General features: G+C 39.4%; 1 long non-coding RNA gene across 2 annotated transcripts; it reads left to right on the top strand.

The window, feature by feature from the left end:
• Positions 1 to 1,025: 1,025 nt before the first annotated feature.
• On the top strand, positions 1,026 to 16,294 carry LOC105024729. Of its 2 annotated transcripts, XR_829076.3 has the most exons (5): positions 1,026 to 2,440; positions 9,166 to 9,268; positions 10,254 to 10,372; positions 15,315 to 15,370; positions 15,981 to 16,294. It is a non-coding gene; the product is annotated as an uncharacterized LOC105024729 (long non-coding RNA). The 2 variants fall into 2 exon arrangements; XR_829077.3 differs by lacking the exon at positions 10,254 to 10,372.
• The last annotated feature ends 899 nt before the right edge of the window (positions 16,295 to 17,193 follow it).

Below are 17,193 nucleotides of genomic sequence, written 5' to 3'. Positions count from 1 at the left end.
AATCCGAAGCAACCCAGAAACAGTTAAAAATGAAGTCAGAGATTAAAAACTGTTAAGTAGTACCCGTTCAGCACTACTTGGGTCTACCAGTAAAGGAGTGACCATGACAAAGAGTAGGAGGTATGCAAATTTTTTTTGGTGGAACCACCCTTGTTATAAAAATAAAAATTACAAAATACCTTGGAACCATATACAAATCAAAAATGGTTACATTTTACTTTGAGAGTCGAAATTTCCATCCGTATCTGTTGATAAACAATTGATTGCTGGGGTTAAGGTTAGAATTAGGTTTTATATAAGATTAATAGAGGTTTAGGTTACGATAAGTGTTAGGGTTAGCAGATAGTTAGTTAGTATGTTACTGATTGTCTGTAGAAAATCTGTGGAGTATCTACAGAAACACTTTTGAGACTGTCAAAATAAATTGTTACACAAAATACTGTAATACCAATACTGATTATAGTCCTGAAATAAATAAATGTCCATGTCGCATGCTCTACATATCATTAGAAATGGCTTGTGTCTTATGGATGTCACCGTAGCTACCAGGGTATATAACATTTATCTCATCAGCACATCATTCTCTGTTCTCCATAGCCTAGCCCAAAGGGGAGCCTGGGTGGTAATGAGTTGTTTTCAGACACATCGACATAATGGAACACTGAGAATGGACGACCCCCCCCTGCATACACACCTCTACACACACTCCTCAACCATCCCTCCAAGCCCCCAGCATCCTACCTGCAGGCCCAGAGGGCTGCAGGTCGGCCCAGGGAGGGCCCAATGTGGGGTAATCTCAGTCATTCATATTCGGCTCCCTGACACAAATGATCTGATAATTCACATGTGAAGTGAATTAACATCTGTTGTTTGAATGGGGCTAATGTCTAGCCATTCATCAATTTCACAGGATTATATCGCTGACCGGAGGGGTGTGTGTGTGTGTGTGTGTGTATGCACGTGTTTTGTGCGTGTATGCGTGCGTCTGTCTAGGTACGTGTGCGTCCCTGTGTCTCAGAGAGAAAGAGAAATAATGCAGGGATGGATATTTCATAGAGCTTTTTGGAATTACACATAGTATGACATTATGTGGAGGTAAACTGGTCCTCCATGCTCAGCCATGTTTACAATATCAATGCAATAGTATTTTTCACAAAGACCACCAAGAACATCTAATGGTCACAACAGTCAGGTTAATGAAGGTACGCTTATCCGGGATTCATCTTAAATCACACATCAATTACGTAAGCCACCCTAAATCTTTTTGTTTGTTTTCGGATGCACATTGAAACACATTGATATCGATATATGCTCGATCGCAAGACCGAATACAGGGCCTGCTTCAATATACAGTATATAAATTATTGAATTCAATTGAAACTCGTGTTTCTTTCCTTCTAAGGCCCCTTCTTCCATACTGCATTTAATTGGTTGTCTAGCTAGGCTGAGGACTCGTGCTTTCATCAATAACACACATAAATAGCTTATCTCCCTCTAAAAGAAAAGCCCTGGAAACGCCATTTGAAACCATCACTGAAGAACTTTAAGACTTAAGCTTGTTAAGAGAGCACTCAAGTCAGATGTGCTGGTGAGTGACCAAGGCCTAACAAAAGAAAAGTACACCACCCGTAAATTACTCTGCAGCTTAGCTACAGTGGAGGTAAAGTTCACTGCAGAATTCAACATATGTGTGCAAAGGTGAGCTAGATACCATATTCCACAGTCATCTAGTTTGATGTGTGGAAAAAAGTCACAACACACTAGTGATCGAGGCATCTCACTAGATTGCGTAAAAGCCTGGAGGTACAATAAAATGCAGATGAGGCTTTCCATTCATCAGTGACGCAACTATGCTCCTAGTCAACAGCTGAGATGGGAGTATTTATACAATACTCTCATCTCCAAGAGGTAAACGTACATTTCTCAGAAAGAACGTATTTCCGAAACGTATGATTTTCCAGAACTGAGACAATCTTTTTCCATTCAATATGCATTGTTTTTGCCGTCATCTTCTTCCTCATCAGCTTCACACAGATGCTAAAATGGCGTTTCAGAAAGAAAGACGAGCGAGGGGGAAAAGAAGGAGCGGAAGACACCGAGCAAGGAGAGGGAAGGGAAGGCGAAATCCGGAGGATGATGGGTGGGGACGAGGAAACATTCAAGAGAAAATCTGTGCGATTCAATCAAGCTTAATTCTATTTTGATAATTGTCTGCGTTCGCATCTCTGCCTCTCTCCATAGGGATGCTGTGACTTGTGTACGAGACTGACAATGAAGTCGGTAACAGCAGCTGCTCGGTGCCGGGGTAGCTCGTGTACCTCACTGCTCAAGTCTTGTCAGTCACATTTCCCCTAATTAACTAACATCTGCTTTCCATTTTCAGTTACACTGCATCGCCAGCTTGTCTCATCTGAATCGCCGACTCTTGACCTCCCCTGAGGTAGGTGCTCACTGTCAGAAGAACCCAGACAACCCCCACAACCACCTCGTAGGGATGATACTTTAAAGGCCCAAACACACTGGGTGGAACAGAATGAGGACACACATGAATGCATACACTCCCACACATAAACATACAAACACACACACTCACACACACACAAACACACACGCACACAGAGTACAGCGAGGCCACGCCAAACACCAGAGGGGCCTTTGGGCGTGTGGTAGGTTAACCTATGAGACTTCCTCCACCAATCAGCCGCCGGGAGACTTGGCAGTGGTGCAGTCGTGTGCCGTTTGGCTCGAGACGGTCGCTGCGTTAAGCATTCTCTGGTGACTTCAGACTATTTTTCTCCATGAAGGACCAGACGTCCCTCTCTGTGCTTTGGTGTTCCCCTGAGCTTGGTCTATTCCCAATTTTACCTGCATAGCAGGTGTGTGTGTGTGTGTTTGTGAGTGAGTGAGTGAGTGAGTGCGTGCGTGCGTTCTGAATATACATCACAAAAGCACCTGAAACGGTACCAGCTGGTGACTATACAGATTTTTTTTTTAAATACATTTGTTTACACTTTATTTCTGCTGGGTATGTGAAATACAAATATATAGTCCTAAAAAAAATGCAACACAGCACTATTTTCTCAACATTTCAGCTCGAGCATATTTTGGCTTTTATTGTCATGTATTGAGATCAAGATAATACCACACATTTTAAAGGTGTTAAAATAGAAGGCATGAGATGCCACTTATTCTCAATAATTTTTCAGACAACTTAAACCCTTAGCCACTCATTAAGTAGTAGCCAGTTCATCGGTGTACCAGTATATAGTATCAACTCTTAATGTATCTATACATATCTTAGCATATATATATTCATGTTAACTCATGTGTCTCTAAATCACGTGTGACAGTCATCACTCAGGGGAGAAATCATGTCTCTATTCGGAGCTGTGTTGAACTGAGGATGCCATGTCACTGTTTTTACTCTGCCACCAAACCACTGAGCAAGATGGCCTCCAGTTATCACCGTGTAGTGTATCTGTGTAAGTTGTCTCACCCACAAGCTGTCTCACCCACAAACTTTCTCACCCTCAAGCTTTCTCACCCACGTGATTCTACAGTAGACTAATGGCTACAAACCTTCCTGCATGTCTGACTATAGCAACAACTGCCTTCTCAGAATCTTTAATCATGCATTTCAGACGTATATTCTCAAAATATTTACCACTGGTCCCATACATCCTGATTTGGTAGGGAAGTGAACAAATCTCTAAGGTTTTGAAAACAAAGGGTAAATGATTACATGTAAAAAATAATTAACAGATGGGCCAGGCTCGTGAAAAAAAAAATGATTTTCTACAAATTATTGCTTTCTCTCCCCTTTGGTGTGAAAAGTAGATTCAAGAACACTTTTAAATAATTTGTTCAATTTGTTCCACAGCCAAAGAAAAGCGGCTTGGTGGAAATTCAGATTCATTAAAACTTAATTAATATGCATCATTATGTAAATGAGGTTGCAGTTAATGAGTTCTTAAAAGAAGCCTTCCTTAATTAGTTCACTTTTAATGGCATCATCATTTATCTTTTTTCTTTGAAGCAGAATGACGCGCGGAACTAGCCGTTCCCGAAAGTGCAAAATGTTTCAATTTTTTTTAATTATTCTTATTTCCTTAATTTTTATATGATTAAGAATGCATTTAGAATACAAAATAAATTAGAATAACGTATATACTGTATCTTTCTCACTTATTTCGATTAAAAGGCCTCTGTAGTTGGAGGGGTACTTACAAGTTAAAGGAAGAGAAGCATCTACTCTCCCAAAACAATCCAGAGAATCTCTCTATCACCTCTAGAACAGGCTCTCATTAACATCTGGAGATAAACCTAATCATGTCAATTAAAACCATACAGATGTACTTACATACCATATCTGCCTCATCATGAAGTATATACCATTTTTTTATATTACACATTGGCTCTTTCATGGGAGAAAAAAACAAACAAATTTGTATTAGTCCGATTTGGCATCATTCCACATTTGTTTGTAGCGATGTGCTTTGGCTAATCATTTGAGATGTGCTTTCTGTCTGCCACATCCTGAACAAACAGTGACTAGCACAGCAGTGTGTTCTGTCATCTACATCTCAAACCTGCATGCTGTTATTTTCACTTAGTTTTACTAGTAATCTAAAGATTTGTGAACTGGTACTAATATGATTTATAATTTTCAGTATATGTAGGAAATTAATTGAACATAGAATGACCCTTTAGCAAATAAAGTAATTAAATTAGACTACAACGGTCTTGATAAAACCCAAATGCCACGTTTATTTGTAATTGCACATCTATGGTCACATGGATGTGGACTACATCCAATTTTACCATATTGAGCAATGTTCAGCCATTTGCAAAGTTTTGTGAATAAAAATCCGGACATCATTCATTTTCATAGCAACATTTTGGGTGAACTGTGTCTATTGAGCTCATGCTGTATCTCAGGGGGGATACTGTTTCTGTTTTGCTACTGTACCTAACTGTGGAGGTCCCTCATTACCAGAGAGGTGAGAGGCAGTGGTGAGGCCTATAGTACGCTAACGTTTCATGTTGTCGGAGCACACCTTCACTCCTAATTGATAACCACTGGCATTTGATCTGAAGGCGTTCAAACACACGGTCTATCTTTGTGCCTCCAATAAGACGACCATCTGTTGTTGCCGAGCGGAACGTTCATTAAATCTAATTTCCTACTGCAGGAATACGATTTTAATTGTACATCTCAACAGCAGCATTCCTGGAGAATGTGGGTAAGCGTAATCCAATTGTTGTTAAGCTAGTTTTAGCTAGTAAACAATGAAACGTGTGAGAAATAGTGAGACAGTTTACATGTTTATTTGGTTAATTTACAGGATCTATAGGGGACTATAAATGAAGGGGTGTTAATTATGCCCGAATGTATAGGAATGTGTGATCAACCCACTCTTTTGTTCTCGATATATGAAAGCCCAGTTATTTCTAAAAGCATTGTAAGACACACACAGACACAAAGAAATAGAAAGGGTTTTGTGAGGTGTGGATAGTATGTTGGCAAGTTATTTCCATGCATTGATATATATGGAGAGACAGTGGGCATGTGCTTGTGACACTGAGGACACTCAGTGCGTAATTCAAACACCCACTGAATATTTCAATCTGTCAGCTCCTTGAACGAGCTCCAGCTCCAAGATATTTAAAGATTCTGTCTCGTTTTTCCACACCAACATTGGTCTTCAAATTTGCCTAAATGTTTTCCTTAACCACACATCCACTAAGTTGTGGCTCTGTTTGTCTTTGTGTGCGATTAACAGTACGTCGCCGTTAAATGCGTTGTTTGTGAGACCCTGCAACCGCAGATTTACTTTTTGCTGATTTTAATTGCTATCAGTGCCAGAGAGAGAAACGTAAGTACCTGGAGAGAGTTAACCCACAGAACCAAATTTACTTTGCTCCAAATAAGAGAAGGAATCCAATCTTCAGCTAGATGCATTAGTTCTGCGCTGTTAGGTATTATGTTAAGTTTTACATTTGACATTTTAGGGTTCTTGTTTTAGATTCAAACTCTAGTGGTTATAGTGAGCTGTTTCTGGGGTGACTTTACAGTCAGGATGTGTCCCCTATGTGTGTCAGCTAACAGGACTGTTTACATGGAGCCTAATATGTCAGCAAAGAGACTATCACAGATTTTATGCAGAGTGTAGACTTATGACTATTCACATTATCGCGTTATTCAACAGGCCACTTCATTCATTTTAGACAGTCCTTTTCCTTGGCTGACACTTGATTTTATTGCTAGAGTACTGAAGCCACTGGGTGGGTTACAGACGTAGAGCCTCCAGCCCCAAACCAGAGATCATTTAAAGCCCTGTTGGCAGGGTGGCACCTCATCTAACAGCCCTTAACAAACGACCGGGCCAATTAGGGCTCGGAGATCCTGTTGGGCCAAGCGGGCACCTTGGCATTTGATTTTAGTCGATGTGATGCCCGAAGATAGGCCCTGCGCCTGCCCATTTAGTGACGTTCTCTTGGATTAGGACAGGACGGTGAGTGTGAGATGATAGAGTTGAACACGTTATCATCGTCTTCTCCGGGTGGGGGAGGGGTAATAAATGGACACTACTGTTTTGTTTGAAGATGTTGCAGTGAATGTGTTGACGGGAGGCGTTTGCATAACAGCTACAGAGAAGCATTTGAAGTACAAGGCCCCCCAGTTCTACACTCTTTGCCATGTATCCATATAGAATAGGAAACAGAAGAGTTAAACAGTTAAACAGGGGCCGTGTTTCTTTCTGCGTTTCTCTGCTGTGTATTTAGAACAGAAGTGCAGGCCGGGCCCCCTTTTGTTCTGATTCTGATGAGGAAGGAACCCTGCTATGCTGCTATGAGCTCTCATCATGGCCCTGCGCAGCCCCACAGCTCTGCCAAGCTGTCGACAGCACATTACACAGACTTTGGGGGGTAGGGTGGGGGGGCTATGTGATTGACAGGATAAGGAGTGCAGCGTTTGGTACAGAGAGATCTTTATCCTCTTGTTAGGCTGATGTACCACAGTACACGGATGGGGGACCCAAGGAAGGAACGCTGGGTGAGACTAGAACAGAATGTACAGTAGTCAACCTAAAATAGAATTTTGTTGTTCAACTTTTGCCCTGCTCAACTTTTACATATTGAGATACACATATAGAAACATACACAGATAATAACCCTTTTAACAGCACTAGCCAGTACTCTCAACTTTGGAGTTTGTTGCTTCATGGTCACCTTGGGTTATCCTCATGAAACTTTGTAAATTGTAGCACGTAAAATATAATAAAAATGTCCTGTTCAAGTGCTGGAATTCAATGTCAGAGGCGCTTTTTTCTTCAAGTTCTTCATCAACAAAGCAATTTGTTTCCCTTGAGTATACTAATTTCTGGATTTCACAGTGGCAGGTGTTACGCCTGCCAGTCATTATATGAAAATCAGCAAAATTCAAACCATGGTGGTTATCCACCCGACAAAATGGGGCTAGATTCATCGTGCCTGATTTGAGGGAGGGCAGGCGAGATGCAGGTTAACTTCTCTCCGTGTAGCGTTCACTTGTGTGTGCTCTACTTTAAGAAATAAAATTGCAAACCTTTTTTTTTTGTTTCGTTTTTTGACAGACAGCATTCTTAATTCCAATGGTCTCCACAGAATTTCGCATCAGACAAAGATCACTGTTGTTTCATACAAGCATTTTGCATTAACAATTAACTATGCATGACTATAGCACCCTTGTGAATTGTGAGGTCGCCATAAATAAAAAAGGGATGCCTTGAAACATTAAAGTTAATAGTATTGGGGGAAAGAAGTGCAAAAATGCAAAGGCTGAATCCTTCTTTCAGAGGGGGCTTGAGTTATGCACTGGTAAGAGCCTGCAGTCAGTTGTGAATATGTGCTAAAAACAGAGCTTTGCACCAAGATGTGTTTTACATTCGTGCGAACATTACTGTCTGAGTTGGGGTCCACACTAGTCAAACATTTCCCATGTTGTCTGAAATAGAAATGGACGGATCATTGGTAAAGTGGAATGTATGGGCATGAAAAATATAAACTTCAGATCCAAGTGTGAATGTATTGAAAATAAAATACTGAAACCTTTTGTATTATAATTTCACCTTATTTCATGGATGAGATCTACATCCATCTTAGAGACAATACCATTGTCTGCTATTTAACGGAATTTGTTTTGAAAAAAATAACTATATTTTGACAGAAAGACATTGAATAGTTAGGTGGAAAACTGTGGGAGTTATGATGAGTAAAACAAAGGATGTTATTTCTGCATTTATATTTTAATAGGTTTTGTAATTTCCATATTAACACGTACTGTGGACAATGAAATTGTAATAAATTAATGTATTATATTAAAGAACATTATACGTTTATTTTTCAGAGATGTAGTTTAAATTATAGTGCATGAAATATTCTTTGGAAATAACATTCTTTAGATGTGTAAATATATTATGTTAAGTTGTATTGGTAGTAGCATATCATATAAGGCATTAATTATGCACTTGTGTTTTGAGTTAATTGATTCAATCACAGATGTAGAAATAACATGAAGAGAAAGGGACAAATCTAAAGCGACAAGAATGTGTGTGTGTGTGTGTGTGTGTGTGTGTTTGTGTGTCTGTATGCATGTGTATGCAATTGTACGTATGTAAAGGTTATGTTATGGGCTGTTTATACAGGCAATTTTTTTAGAATACATTTTTTGTTAATGTTTTCTTAATTGACATGATCATTTGTAATTCATTCACAGTTATAATAATGATTGTAATAATGACATCAATAATAAGAAATAATATCAATGTCAATGACAAACATAATAAAATTATTATAACAAAGAATGTGATACTTTTATAACCATAAGTTTGGACTTTGATCTTCTGTCAAACTTGTAACTTCTCTCTACTATGTACATGTATTTATAGAATTATGCACATACAGTGTATCAACTAAAGTAATTCACACATATAGTGTATCAACTAATGTAATTCACACATATAGTGTATCAGCTAATGTAATTCATCCTTTCCCAACATAGTCATTTATTTTAAGGAAAACCCACACTTAATAAATTATTTAAAGCAACTGGGATTATGTTATGTTATTAAATCAGAACAAACAAAGGCTTCTCTCTCTCTTTCTCCATTGTCTGTGCTGTAGGCAGGAGAAGAGTTGTGTATCAGCCAGTCTTCAGAGCCAGGGTGGGTCTGATGCTAAATAAAGAGACAAACCCCGCCAACTGCTTATGATTCCAAAATAATTGGTAAGTTCCACGTAGACGTACATAGACACTGTTATTCAAATAGAGTCTTTGTTGGCCTTGTTTACAGGAATGTTAATTGGGGTATTGACACCCCCCAAGTGGACTCCGGTTCCTTTACTTCAGTTTGTCTGACTTTCTCTCTCTCTTTTTTTTGTTTGATTCCCTACTTCAGAATGCACTTTGTTTCACGGTCTACTTTTTACTCCAATCTTAGAGAGTGTTTGGTTACTAAAGTTTCTTACTGTTGCACGCAAACCCAAAGCCACTCTACCAGAGTAATGTATTGTTCAATGACACACTGGGTAAGACTGTCGACAAACAACGAGAATAAGTTTATTTGAACACAACTTATTTAGATTGATTATGCTCATATACGATCATAATTCAATTGAATATAACTAACTAATCTGTGAAAAAAACATAAAAAATATATAAAAAAAACATGACGAATGTGTCCCTAAAACCTAAAGCAGCTGGTGCTTATATATTGGTTTTCATTATGTGTTCAAGACTTTTTTCAGTTTTCAATTAATTCTCACTGAAGAAAATCCAATCAATAATAAGTAAATAAGTAAAAATAAAAAAAAACAAGCAATTATAATGAAGTTATTTATGGGAATTGTTTTTCTTAATATATTAATTTACAAAAATGACTTGTAGCCTCTATAAAAACGGAATTACACATATAAGTACACAAATATGCTTTATTCATACCTTTTAAACTGTTTCACAAAACTTAACAATGTCTGTGCTTGCTTACATTAATACAACATGAAATGAATGCGCACACTCCATCCTGCACATTAGAACACTGGTAGAACCTGCAGAGCAGTACAAAGAGCCTGTACTCTAAATGAGAGAGTATGTTTCAGAGCCTGAGCTAAAGAGAGGAAGCGATAGAAAGAAAGATAGAGAGAGAGTTGTGTGGTTGAGCAGATAAAGAACAGTTCATTATCTCTCCAATTCTTCCCCCTCCTCCTGACAGAGATCTGGTCGTTTTGGGTTGACAAGGATGAGGAAAGGAGGAGGGGGCAAAATGTCAACCATCAAGCCATCGTCCCTAACCCCAAACCGTGCACCCCTTCGGCAGCAGCTTAAGCACAGGTGGGCATACCTCCGCACTGTCTCAGCATTGGAGTGGGTGGGCGGGCAATGTGGGGCACGGCAGGAAGCCAGGCAGGAAGCAGGAAGTGAAGAGAGGAAGCCGCAGGGTGAAGGTGTGAAGCTGGGGAGTGTGCGTCGGCCATGTTGTGCCGGAGAGAGCTGTAGTCGCTCAAGGCAAAGAAAGAGAGAGATGAGGGAAAATGACGCTCAGGCAGTCAGACAGTCACCTCACACACCTCATGGGACTGGCATAGACATGCACAGACACACTGTCCCAATTACGCTAACCCCACAAACAAAGGAAGAAGTTCTGCCACATTGGGGACAGATAGATCTCACCTCTTTCCCTCCCCATTCGTGCCTCCCCAGCACCAACCCTGCGAGACACAACCCCCCACATCCCCCCCCCCCACCCCCACCCTGCCATCAGATAAGAAGCGCTCAAACGCACCACAGCCCCTCTGGAAGCACAAGGTGTCACTTATGAAAGCCTCTCTCCCTGCTGAATATGCTAACGTGGATGAAAGAATGGCAAAACTTGGGGTTCATACACAACGCACTGATTTCATCGTCTTTTTCTTCCTCTGCTTCTTGCCTCCCCTGCTCTTTTATTTGTTTCAAGTGCAGCTGTCTCCTGTTTGGGCTTCTAGGCCCAAACTCAGCCCTGGATCGGCAGAGGAAGATATTTCTCAGCCAGCTGTATCCTATACATTTGAGGGGTGCATTTAAATCCACATTGCAGTAGTGTATTGACAGATTCTTCCAACAACAATGTCATATTATTGCACTCAAGCTAAATCTGGTGTTTCAGTTCAATCTAAATTGGAAGTACTTGCATGAATACTAAGCCATTCTTTTTCTCTGACTTGAAGTTTCACCCTTAGATATTTTCTCTGAGAAATTGTATTTAATGTACTTACTATGCTTAGCATGTTAAGGTGTGTATTGTGATGGTCACCAGAAATAGCCAGTTTTTATATAAAAAAAATATATATTTTGCTTTGTGTCTATGTTTTCATTATTTTCTGTCAGAAAAATCATAAGGGATCAAAACAGCCATCCTCTTTTTCAGTATATGTTGTCCATGTATGTGATACCAACCGGAAAAAAAGGAGTACATCCTGTTTGGCTTCCCTGGGATTTATTTTTATTTGAAATGTGGGTAGTCCATGCATGAAAACACCCCTCAAGGGTTGCCAGTTAATATGGCTTCACACCAATCACATCACATTGAAATCTTAACGTCACTGAGAGAAAATTTGAATCTGAAATGTTATGTAGGTTCCCTTTGGTGGCTAGGGTAGCTAATTTTTTTTTATTTTTTTTAAATTAGAAATTCCCTGGGAGATGGGAAAATGAACTTTTGATTTCACTTAGTTCTCTTCACTTGGCAGTGATTGTATTTATAGCCCTGTGCATTTGGCCCTTTGAGGAAAGAATTTACGTTTCAACACAGTGCTAATATTAGCTTTCATTGTCATTGCCATAAAATGAAGTTAGGTTACAAAGCCTTTAGCTAGGTAACAGCTTTGTGTTGGACAACTGAAACTAAAAGAATAAACTGTGTTACATATGACAATGACACACTATATTAGATGGCAACATTAGGAGGAGGATATTGGCTTTCTACTAGTAGGGAAAGGCCTTTTTTAAAGTTATGCCCTCTCTTTGATTTGCAGTACATTGATTGGACCAAATACTGTTTGGTTTGTTAGCTTTAGTTATTGTATAACAATTGATTATTTGATTTTGTTGAAAGCTTGTTGCTTTCTTTCAAACTGGGGAAATGTCTCAGTGGTTTTAAATCAAAAGGTGCAATATGGAAGCGTTACCATGCTATATAGGTACTATCACATTACAGTTTGTTACATGCAATATGTTTTACGGACTTCAGACAGATTTGCTCTGGTTTTGTGATTTTGTGAATCAAGATGTGAATGATTTTCTGGTTGTCTCGGCCTGATTGTGGGTTATGCACAGTGGACTCCATATGTGTTTGGACAGTGACATGAGTATTGTTGTTTTGACTTTGTAGTCCAGCACTTTGGATGATGTGCTTAAAGTAGACAATGTCAGTTTTAATTAGTACGTCTGCTCATTCTTATCGGATGAACCATTTAGGACTAACATTTTGGCTTCCCAACAGTCTCTTATCAGACAAGTCTGTTTGTTCAAATCATTAGTGCATGCACAAGAGAGCTGTTAATGTATAGTCCTGAATCTAGGCTTTGAATTTGCAGTTTGTAGATGACTTCAACATTCGAACTGCTGAGGCTGGATGGCAAGATGCAAAAAAAATAGCGAGCCTTAAAAAAAATCATCAAAACAAATATGAACATGTGCCACAGTGATGGAAAAAGTGGGGAATTAACTGGAACTGTCACACCAACCTATCCGAAATAAGGTGAAGGGGGCAATATAGTTTGGGCATGAGTGGCTGTCAATGGAACTGGCTCACTTGTCTTCATTGATGGGGTAACATCTGACGACAGCTGTGGGATGAAGAAATTTGTAAGAAACTTGTAAGAAACTTGCTCAGATGCAACCAAATGTCTTTCAACTCGCTGGACTTACAGCAGGACATGAACGTATATATGCTGGTAGAGCAACCAAGGGGTTTTTAAGGTTTTTCAGTAACCTGACTCCAACTGATCACGCATTTCACTTGCTTTAAGACAAACCTGAAGGCAATTTTTTTATAAAAACAAACAGGAACATAGCATGGCTGCAGTACAGGCCTGGCAAAAGATTGGCAAGGAAGATACACTACATTTGGAAATATTTATGGGTCACACATTTGTCAGTCTGTCATTGATTGCAAAGGACAACTGTATTACTACATACAATAAATTAATTTCAGATAATGTACATTTGTTCTATTACATTTGGGTAATTGGAGATGGCTATGTATAAAACAGGCAATGCTCATAAAACGTTCTCGGGTTATAGATGTAAATGCTTCAAATTAAAACTGACAGTCTGCACTTTAAAGTCATCGTTTTATTCACTGTCCAAATACTAATGAAAAGAACAGTACGTTATGAATGACGGTTTATAGAGCAGACAACACAATTACAACTTAACAGTAAAATTATTATTTTTCCCCTTGCTTTATTTCCTCAGGGATGCAGAGTAGTACAGTTCACACATTTACAAGCCCAAATGGAGGTAGGCCTAAACATGCAGACGTCACGGCGGTGATATGTTTGGGAACGTTTCCATACACACTGTCTGTTGTCAGAGCAACGTAGATAAATTAGCAAAGCAACTTCAGATGTCACTCTGAGGGATCGTCACTGTACTAGCCATTAAAATACAGCGGTGCCGTACTGCTGGTCCTCCCTCCTATTTCCCTGGCTGGCTTCATTCATCCCTATCCCACCATCCATCTGTCGCTCCGCACATTTTTCATGTTTTCAGGTATGTTTTTTCTCCCCCCCCACCCCACCCGGCTCTCCTTCTTTCCCAACAACAAGCCAGCAGAACCTCCCCTCTTTCTCCTCTTTGAAGGAAACCCATGATGTTACACGGTGTGCTTAACGCATTTCTAATGAGGAGCTGTTGTTGGGCCTGGAGACTGAGCTAGATTAGTCATTGTATAACTGCTAGGGAAATCACATTCTCACAGGTACGCAATGCATCATCCCAGACGCCCCAGACGTCCCCGTCCCCAGGCATGGCTGTCCCTGCCCACATACCTGTGAAAAAATGAAATAGCTCTTTATAATTCTACGAAGACTGATTAGCATAGTTTTGCTGATGTCATAAAAAAAAGAAGCATGCTCCGGTTGGATGCCCTGTAAAGAAACAATGCAGAAACGATTTGAAGAGAAAGGAAAAAGGAATGTGTAGTTTGGGAGCTCTAGATCATAGATTACAGTTTGACAGATGGCATTGTTTTGAAATAACCTTTTTTTTCCGACATGCTGTCAACCACTTATCCTGTGTCAGAGCTGAGGGAACAGGAGAAAACTTTACCGGTGCTTACAGCACTGTGATACTCAGAGAAGAAAAAATATATAAAGCTTAATATTCAAATGACAGTCTCAATCCCTAAAGAGGGTAAAATCTTTCACCAGAGCCCATAGGTTCTCTCTTTTTAATAAGAGAACAGGGGGAACAGGGCACAGTTTTGGACACACGACAAAAATATCCCCCTTCCACCTCCAGTATCTCATTAAAGACTACCTTTTGATCTGCAACACTGCCATGTCCACCATGGGGTCAGTCTCCGAAGAGGAATGGACAAGCCTCCTTTCTCTCTCTCCTCCCCTAACAGACTGATTGCATAATGTGATTTCTAGTGAAGATAAAAGGGAACATGGAGGAGATGGTTGAAGTATGTCTTAATTGCAATGGGAAAGTGTCGAAATTTCTACCTCAGCAGCAAATTGCTTCTTCCACACCTCATCATCCAATGAAGAGCTAAATGCTGAGTGCCAGGGATGACACCGATTGGAGGATAGATTCACTATGAATAAATCTAACCGTCAGATAATAAAGTATTATTCCATTAATTATTTATTTTGGTTATATTCAAGGTATTACAGCCGATAAATAATTATTGTAATTTGATTGAATTATAATTTTGGGCTAATATTTTATAATAGTATAATGATTGTAGAGACAAAGGCAATGACACTAGTAAATCTGGTGAAACATAAATGTATTTTATATACTTGCTGTTATAAATTATTGATATCTAAGATCATATTTTATTCCCTTCCGGTATTATAATATGAACATTTCCGATTATAATATACTAAATAATAAACTGCTTTCTTAGCATTTAGAATATAGTTAAACTATGTATCAATTCATACATTTTACATCACAAAAAAAACAATGCTGACATTATTTATCCCCCCCCCCCCGCCCCCCGTCACATATCTGTTGCAACTGCATATTCAAACTGTGTTGTTCTTTATTTCTGTCTTTTCAGATTTAAAACCTGGGAGAGGATTATCTACATACAAGACTGCTGACCTATAAAATGAGGTATCACCACCTCTGCCAGATCACTCTCGGCACTGTCCAACTGATGCACATTCCTAATTTGATTGGCATATTCTATTTATTACCATGCAACTGGCTCTTTGCCGTTATTTGCTTTCAGATTATCCAATAAGAAATGCACAGCAACACAAACCCCTGTGCTGCAGTGATGTCACTGATACAGATTGAATACCCAGAATGCTGTTTACAATGTCGAACTGACCGGGGTAGATCGACTGGGTGGGAAGATGTGTGAAGGAAACAATTTGAGAGAAGGTTGAATTTCCATTTTTAACCTTGGGGTTTTCCCCGGGTGTCAGCTAATTTGGTTGATGCGAGCAGGGGATGGGAGGATATGTTGGAGGGCAGTGGACAGGGTAATGATGGTACAGAGATGGCTTGTGTCCGTAGATACCACTAGCTCACAAGACTTCACTATATCCCAACATTTATTTGGCCTAAAATCCTAATAGAACAGGCCCAGATTGACACAGATGCATTGTTTCTGTTCTGACAGTACCATACAATAGGTAATAGTACCTTATAGGCCAAATAAAGACTGAGGGTTCAGCTAAATGGTATCCACCATTGAATCCTTCCTTTTGTCGTACAGGTGTTGCTATGTACCGTTGGTGGAGTCATAGGCCAGCGCAATCAACAACACACCCAACAAAGTCCTGCATTCAGCACCTGTCCCTGATCAGCACCACATCACTGAAACTGAACCTCAATGAAGAGGAAAAAGGAAAGCAGTCAAATCCGAAAGAAATCAACAGCATTTAGCTGGGGCAGCTTCTGTCCTCTGTCCCCCTGCATTCTAATCAACCTCTGGTAGTTCTAATTTATGAAACGTAATTCTGCCCTCCACTGGTACGAAAAAGGTGCACACACACTCAGGAACACATACATTTCCTGCTTTACAAGTATTGCCGTGGAATAAAAAAATGTGTTTTTCAGGACTCCTAAATGAGAACTGTAGTACCAGATGTCTTAAGTAATCCCAATAATAAATGTAATTCAGAGAGTTTCTCTTGTTTTGTAGTGGATTATATATTTAGAACACTTGATGTTAAACATAATAACATGCTAAATTTCAAGATTAGGAGTCGAAATATGTGTATCTTCTGCAAACAGGGTTCGTATCAGTTCCTTTAAATCAGCAATTATCGCCTAGCATATCTATCTATCAATCTGTATTGGTGTTTGCAATATGACTGCATCATTGTTTAAACAAATTTGCTGTCTTTCTTTTGAGATTCCATCTGGACATTGTTGGATTATATAGTGTGCAGCTGAAACCATCACATAAACAAGCAATTTGACCGCATTCAATATAACAAAGACACACAACATCAAAAATGTGCTGTCCTCCAAAATGATATTGAGGAGGGGACTTGCAGACACAATATCTCAGACACCACTGGTCTGATTTTGAACATACATGAAAGATGCAATATTTGGCATTCACAACATTTCACTGATCAACCAGATGGTGGCGCAATAACTAGCAAATTAAATTGCAAACTTTGCAAGGTCATGCCCATCACTTGATTTTCTTCTTGCAAGGAACAGATTTTCCTCAGGGACCCATGAGATCCACCATGATGGATTTTCTCCTTATTTTGAATCATGTGAAAAACACTTAAAACACTATTCCACTGTCCCCAAATGACTGATTTGCATGACATTTTAAATGTGGCAGCAAGGGACAAAGGTCTCTCAATATAATATTTTTAACACCAGTACTAAAGATGGTCTAGTATAAAAAAAATTATTGGGGCATATCTTTGAATGGTAGGGCATGTCTTTATTCCTGTACTGTCTTT

Source organism: Esox lucius, chromosome 15, assembly GCF_011004845.1.
Source record: "Esox lucius isolate fEsoLuc1 chromosome 15, fEsoLuc1.pri, whole genome shotgun sequence".
Taxonomy (NCBI): domain Eukaryota; kingdom Metazoa; phylum Chordata; class Actinopteri; order Esociformes; family Esocidae; genus Esox; species Esox lucius.
Note: the sequence above shows the minus strand (reverse complement) of the source record. Positions and strands in the feature narration are given on the sequence as shown.